The sequence below is a fragment of the Nothoprocta perdicaria genome, unplaced genomic scaffold, assembly GCF_003342845.1.
Source record: "Nothoprocta perdicaria isolate Ctin4 unplaced genomic scaffold, notPer1 scaffold_4, whole genome shotgun sequence".
NCBI classification, from domain to species: Eukaryota; Metazoa; Chordata; class Aves; order Tinamiformes; family Tinamidae; genus Nothoprocta; species Nothoprocta perdicaria.
The window spans coordinates 3456475-3463731 of NW_020455643.1; positions in this window are offsets into that span (position 1 = coordinate 3456475).

Genomic DNA, 7257 nt, shown 5'->3' on the forward strand with positions numbered 1-7257 from the left:
ATGGTTCATTCCTGGAGCATGGGGCCTTGTGACTCCTTTAATACTAATTTTAGTTACTCATTATACTCCTTTTATTCATTTCTATGTATAATGKTTTTTTTTAACAAAGCACATCGATTGGGAGAAAAGCTACTGAAGACAGAATTAGTGGCTTATCTGTTAGATAGATATCTATATGAGCACTGGAAACTGCACAGTATTTTACATTTTCTTGTGCAAAATAATTTGAATGGAACCATCCAGCAATGAGGGCTAGAGAGAGCAGAGCAGCCACCAAACCCTGGCCAATAAACTACACTGCACCTGTCAAAAATCAACATGAATTAGAAAAAATAAACAGATTCTTTTCTGTGGAATTGCATACAGCTGAAAGGAACATGGATTTCACAAAGAAACACTGGAATTCTGGACAATAATATTCAGCTGCAATTTGCTGCTCCTTTTTCTTCCCTAACCCTGGGTCTCTTTGCTGCTGACTTTTTGCTACCAGTGTAGTCCCCTATCCTACTTGAGATAGTTGGCTTTAGGCCTGAGGCTTAGAGTGCTTTTTCTCTTCTTTGTGGCTATTTTTCCCAATTATAGTTTCTTGCAGACCTCAAATAAGCTGTTTCACAGGATTCCCAGAAGAGTGAAATCCCTTTATTAAGGCGGTTCCTAAAATTAACTTTGTGTTCAGTCTCTCTCTTTAGACTCACAAGGTGCCATTTGTGTCCAGACATTGCTGTAGAATTGAGAATATTCAGCTCCTCAAAGCAGCCCAGTGTGTATCAGGAACTGTTTCCCTCTTTTTTTTTTAAGGAAAATGAACAAGGTGTTCTCCACTGATTTCCACCTCACCCAAAGTCATAGCTACATTTTCATTTAGGTGTGTTGTTAGTGAGCAGCCCCAGTTGCTCCATGCCATTTTTTTGGTCATGATGTAAATGGTCATCTCTTTTTTTTGCTAGAGTTTGTATATATGTATTGATAATAAACTGTCCGGCTCTGATATGAGATCAGTAGTTAAATGGTGCACTCTGGTTTGCTTGAAAATCAGTTGCCAACCAGTAAAGCAGCTTTAGACAACACACATTTACCCAGAACCTTTTCTAGATGTAATAATGTCCTGTATAGGACATTTCATCCACTTAGCTGCCAGTTATATACAGTGAAAAATTGTTTTCCTGGTCTGCTTCTGTGGGCTCTTGTAACTACAGCCTTTTTCTGTACAGGAGAAAGTTCAGGTTGCTTTAACATTTTACAATATCTTAGTGAATTCTTATCTCCATTTTTCCCCGTCCTTCCACAGTAAAGCAAATACTTTTTTCTTTCCCTAATGAGAGATATCAGGAATAATACTTAAATAAACAAAGCAAAACGAAACCAAAAAACTTCTAGAATTAAATCAAATACAGTAGCACTGAGAAGGCTCTTTAAAGACAGAGAAGCCTCTACCAAAAGGCGACTGCGGGCAGCAACCACTGTCTGCAAGAACAGCTTTAAAGTATTTCCAYGTTTTCCCTGCTCTTTTATTTGACCTTCCATCGAAGGCCATCTGCGCTGAGYGATGGACTTTTCTTGGTCCCTTGAGGGGCTGCTGCAGATAGGCCTCAGTATCCATAATGAGGAACAAAATCCATGGAAGAGCATGTTTTCAGACTTCCCCCTTCCTGATAAACCCTGGTAAAACTCATTTAGCCCTGGGAGGAACAGGCCTGTTAGCCCTTTGATAGCTAGTTTAATTCCTGRTAATTGATTGTGTTGTATAGTTGGGAAAAAAACAGGTTCAGATGGCTTTTGGAGGGCAACAAGGAACAGCTATTAGGGAAAAAACACTGGAAGAGMAAAATAGGTAAAAGATTAGGCAGAGATTGATGGAAGTCCCTGCCTGCCTGTGGGCTGTGCAGAGAGGTTGGCAGCTTGAAAGGAAGGAGCTGACGGCAGGTTGGGTACCCGGGGAGAGGATAAGGACAAGGACTAGGCTTATGGGGAAGCGGGTTCAGGTTTAAGGCTGATTTGTTGCCGTGAGGTTTCAGAAGTTCATGTTTTTCACTGTCAAATAGCAAGGCCGGTTTTAATTTCCTTATGTAAGAGAGTAGGTGGCAATGTTTAAGTAGGAGCCTGTTTTTTTCCTGAACCTGATATATTTTTTAAAAACTTATTTATTTCTTTTCTGTAGTTCCCTAGACCTTTATGTGGCCCTTCCTTGTGTAACTCGGCTGCTGGCTGCAACCACTGTCGCATCTGCAGCACGGCACCCTGCTCCCTGAGTGAGCAGTCAGCAGCAAAACGAGTTATTTGTATGGTAATCCACAAAGAGAGAATTTACTGGCCCGCTCGCTGGTTCTGGCACACAAGTGCAGGTAAATGCTCTGCCAGGAAGCCAGGGAAGCAGCAAAGCCCCTGATGTCTGCTCAGACGCAGCCGTGCTAACAGGGCAGCGGGCGCAGCACTCACCACGTCTCTGAAATAGCCAGCTTTGCCTCGCGCTGTGTGTTTTGTGGCACTGCACTTGCTGCCGATCTTATCTGATGATTGCCGTGTGTTAACCATTTTCCTAAAATTAAAGCTGCTCGCTAACACCTCTGCTTTGCTTGGGCCCTGGGTGGGATGCAGATTTTAAGGCATGTGGGAGCCCTGGATGCGTGTCAGTTCGGAGCTATGGCACAGATTCTCTGTTTATGCAGCTTTATCTCTGTGCTCCTCTCTGCYGTGAAGTGGAGTGATAACTTTTTTAGTCTCATTTGTGTAAAGGATAGAGAGCAGAAAGCATCAAAATACACCCTCCAATCTGGAGAAGCTTTTGCCTAGCTGGCCTCGCTACTGCCGTGGTCCGTGCAGTTCGCTGCCATGCAGTCCCACTCGTTGCTTCTGCAGGAATTGCCCCGGGTTTCACAGCAGAAGGTAATGCTGGTTTTTTTCTTGGTTGTTTCTGGTTTGTCTATTGAATGGATCAGTGAAAAGCCTAATGACCTTTTAAAATACTTAAATGGCAGACATTAGTATAGTGTGGCTCTATAATGTACTTATAGATGAGTATTTTAAATATTTATGAAGTCCATATGCAAGAAGATGGTGCTTTCCTCCCCATCTATAGAGACAAAAAAAAATGAAACACAGAGAATAAAGCCATTACGAATGTCACAGTTAGCAGCAAAGACTCAAAACCAGGTGTTCTTCTCTCCAAACCTGGTGTCCTGCCCTCTGCATCATCCCTTTTCCTTGGGAGAGGTTTTTCTGCCAAGGTTCATAGGCGTTTGAGTTGCCTGCAGGCAGAGGCAGGGTGAGTGGCCCTGTGCCCTTGGTGCTGCCTCTGCCCTGCTGGGTTTGGTCGGTTTGATGAYGTTTGCCCAGTCCTCTTCTGCGCCCAGGCTGGATTCACTGCTAGAAGGGCAGAGCCGCAAGGGAGCTGATCGGGCGCTCGGGCCTAAAGAGCCTTACGGGTAGTTATAAATTTATGAGGGTAAATTGTTGGTAAGATTATGTGAGCATGTGGAAACAGCCCCGGAGGTCATTAAAAAGCAAAACCAGATTTATTGACTTATCAGATGTCAATAGGCTTTCCTTACAAGCGTGGATATTGTATCCTGTGAGAGAGTGAGCATGGGCAGGGAAGGTAGCTGCTATTACTAATACAATATTAAATAGAAATCCTCTCTACTTAATCCTCTTATTAGGTATTGGATGACCCGGCTGTTCCTGTGTTTGTTGCCTGTTTGCAGAAGCCCCGCYGCAGGGCAGGAGGCAGCGGAGCTCAGGCCGCTGCAGACTGCGGTCCCTGTCAATGTGCATTTGGCCATAGAAAATTTAAATCACAGAAAGAACAAGTGATTTATGAAACTAAGTTCTACTGAGACCAAAATACCGGGGCTGTAGCCCTGCACTGCTGCCTCAGTGACAGGAACACGAGGGCTTTATTTCCCGTGCTTAAAATACAGTCAGGCCACCACACTAGATCTTTAAGTACCTGTGCTGCTGTACATGGTTTCAAAATAACCCACAGCTGTAACATAGCAGAAAGAATCATGAAAGATTCTTTCATGAAAAAGAATCTCTTTTCGAGAAAGTCAGGGCTCTTTGAAACAATTTCGAATCCTTAGCAGTTACAAATCCGTAGTGGTTTCCTGAAGCAAAGAGGAATTTTGCATAGTCTCTCATTTTTCTTTTCCTACAGTATAAACTTCAATAAAATGGGAGATGTGAAAACCGAAAACACCCCCTTCTTTCCTTCTCTCCTTACAATGCTGATGATAATTTCTGTATTGTGAATTAGGTATCTGCAACCCAAATTTGGGGGTTAGATCCATCTATTGGTGACATTATCTGCAAAGGATTTAAATTATCTGCAAAGCTCAAGGAAATAGTTCAGTGTGTGAGAGATAGACCTGAAGTAACATTGATTTGCATGAAGAAGGGAAAAACCAACCCTCTAAAAACATGTTAAAGATGTGAACATTAAAACAGTCTAAATACAAAGAGGGAGAGGAAGGATAGAAGCTAGTGCTCTCGTGTCGCAGGTAAATAGTGGTAGATGAACAGCTTTTTGCCTTAACTGAGGGAGCAGGACATGGACATTTGTCTGCGTGGGGAACTTTCAGCACGGAGGAAGCTCAGGTGTGAATTGACAGGGTAGGAGCTACTGCTCGTTAAGCAGCTTTGCTGGGAGAGAGGCCCCAAGGAGGAGAGCGCCCGACCGTGGGATCGCCGAGCAGCACAACCTGGTGCGCTGCTCATCATGGGACAGTCCAAATCCGTGCAGGAAATCGAAGCAAGGCCACGAGAGAGGACACGTTCCCTCCTCAGCCTCTCGCTGTGCCACCTGGGCTTGTAACAGAACCACTAAATAATCCAGTCTTAGTGTGGGGGGTTCGGCATGGAACGAGAGAYGTTACTGTTCAGGAGCTGTTACCGTTCAGGAACCTTTATACATACAAACACCAGCGTCAAATCACTTTCCGATTAACTTTTCTAGTATTTTCAGCTTGCAGAATGCTGTCAGGTTGTCCAATATTACGATGTTAAACCTCCTTCTGAATACATCTCATGGTATTTTCAGGAATAACTAGGTTTGTGGCTTCTCACTTTTACCGCTGTGAGTCATAACACTTTTACAAAGACAGGCTTCAATTACAGYGTTATTTTCAACAAGTTTTATTTAAAACCTTCAAAATATTGATCGTGAGATAAGCAACTTTTCAACATATTTAGTTTATTGCAGCACATTGCCTGATTTTACAGGCAAATCAATCTGATAACGTGGCTATCCAACATGCCATAAAACAAGACGTGGAGCCCCATCCAGATCTTGTGGAGCGCTGGAAGTCTACACGGTGTGAAGCAGTGTGATCATCCCTTCTGTGAGGGAGAAAATAGCAAACTCCTCCTTTAATCTTTTAAAACAAAAACCATATTGTTTCTTTACTATCAGTTTTCTGGCACAGGCCCTAATTAGCTGTGACAATGACTGCAGTTTTCATTAGCCCAACATTTGCTTTTAATAGGTCATGCTGGATGTGAGATGAGGTGCCTCTGGATATAGTTCAGCTCCCATTTGTGCTCTGCACTGGCTTTTAAATGAATTCTCTGCCTACCTGTATGTCTTCCCAGATATTGGTTTTATTCATTGAGATTACGGTATAAAGCTATACATAAAGTTAGAGCCTGTAGGATTGGGGTCTGAGAGTACTGCCTGGTGTTAGAAACTTTCTCAGCATAATGTGTAGGGACCTGCACATTTCTGGCCTGTCACAATAAATGACCTGAAAACGGGCTCCTTGTAGTGAGCAGGATCTGCGAGATGAGGGTTTCTGTGCCAGGGAGCCCCTCGTGCAGCCTGTGTTTCCTACAGATCAGGGAGAAATTGCCCAACTCGCCATTGGCATYGGCACAGATACAATAATGTATCCCAGGTAGTGTGGGAACTAGCTCCATAACCCTTATTTTATACAACTTTGGCTGTTTTGTTCTGATGCACTGTGGGCATCACCCGCTGCTGGTGTCAGCAAGGACTGACAGAAAGCTGATCTTCAGTCAAGTACCTCTTTTCTGGTGTGAATAGGTCCCGTATGAAGCACAGGATGGACTTTCATTACAGCTCCCTTGGCCCGCTCACATTAGGTGTGAGCTCGTTATGCTGCTGAAGTAAAKGCTGCATCAGCTGGGAATGCTGGCTCCTGCCAGTGATAACTGGAGCCCCTGTTCTGCTCCTGCTGATGCTGGGCAGTTTCAGGCCTCTCTGGAGCTTTGGAAGTGACTTTTCCTGCTCGGAATTACACGTCAGCAGCTCTAGAAGTGCAGCAGAAGACACTGTGTGCCCTGTGGCTCCATCCGTGATGGGGCTGCCCTCGCTGATGGCAGTGTGCGAGTGGTAGAGCTGCTGTCGTGAGCGTAAACCCTTGAAATACACCCGCCGTGTTCCCAGGTGCGGGCTGCTGGTGTGAGAGGCCAGCGAGGCCTTTGTGTTCGTTCAGCAGCTGCCGCCCGCAGGCCCGGCCCCCCGCAGGGCAACAAGAGGAGGAAAGGCCCCTCGGAGGAGTCTGCCCCTCGGTCGGGCACCGCGGGGAAGGGGCAGAGGCCTCCTGCCCCCCAGGGAGGGCACAGAGGCCTCCTGCCCCCCGGGGAAGGGCAGGGCAGAGATCACGTAGGCTGGGCCTCGCTCCCTCATCTCTGCTACGTGCTGCAGAGGGCAAGGTCGGCCCCTGGCACCCAAGGAGAAGATGCTTTATTGCTGCAGGTGCAGAAGGACACCCGTTGCTGGAATGATTTAGAGGCCACACACCTGCAAAGTGCTAAAGCAGCCAGCCTGGGAAGTACGGGCCCTCATCTGCTCCACTCAACATCCCACCCCAGGGAACAGTTCCTGGGTTTTCTCCCCCAGCCTCTGCTGCACAAGCACCTGCAAATACAGGATGAATGCAGTAGTGGAAGTGTAATAAACATCACGTTCCTGAAGGACAGTAACTATCTTCTAGTTTATTGATTGCAGTCAAATTTTAATATGCCTCAAATAATTAAATACCACACCAGTGACATTAAAAATACAGGCTGATTTACCAAAATAACTGTATTCTGAAGATTATGTACATATTATACATTTTACAGTATCATGTAAACTTTTTTTATACATAAGGTAAATCTGATTTATGGTAATTTGAAAGCCCAAAATACTTGCTGACAAAAATATTCCTATGAAACATAAGCGCTGYTTGGGACACTTAGAAAAACTGCAGAGAATGAAAACCAACTATAAAACATAATATAACTGAGTTAGTAAAAAAA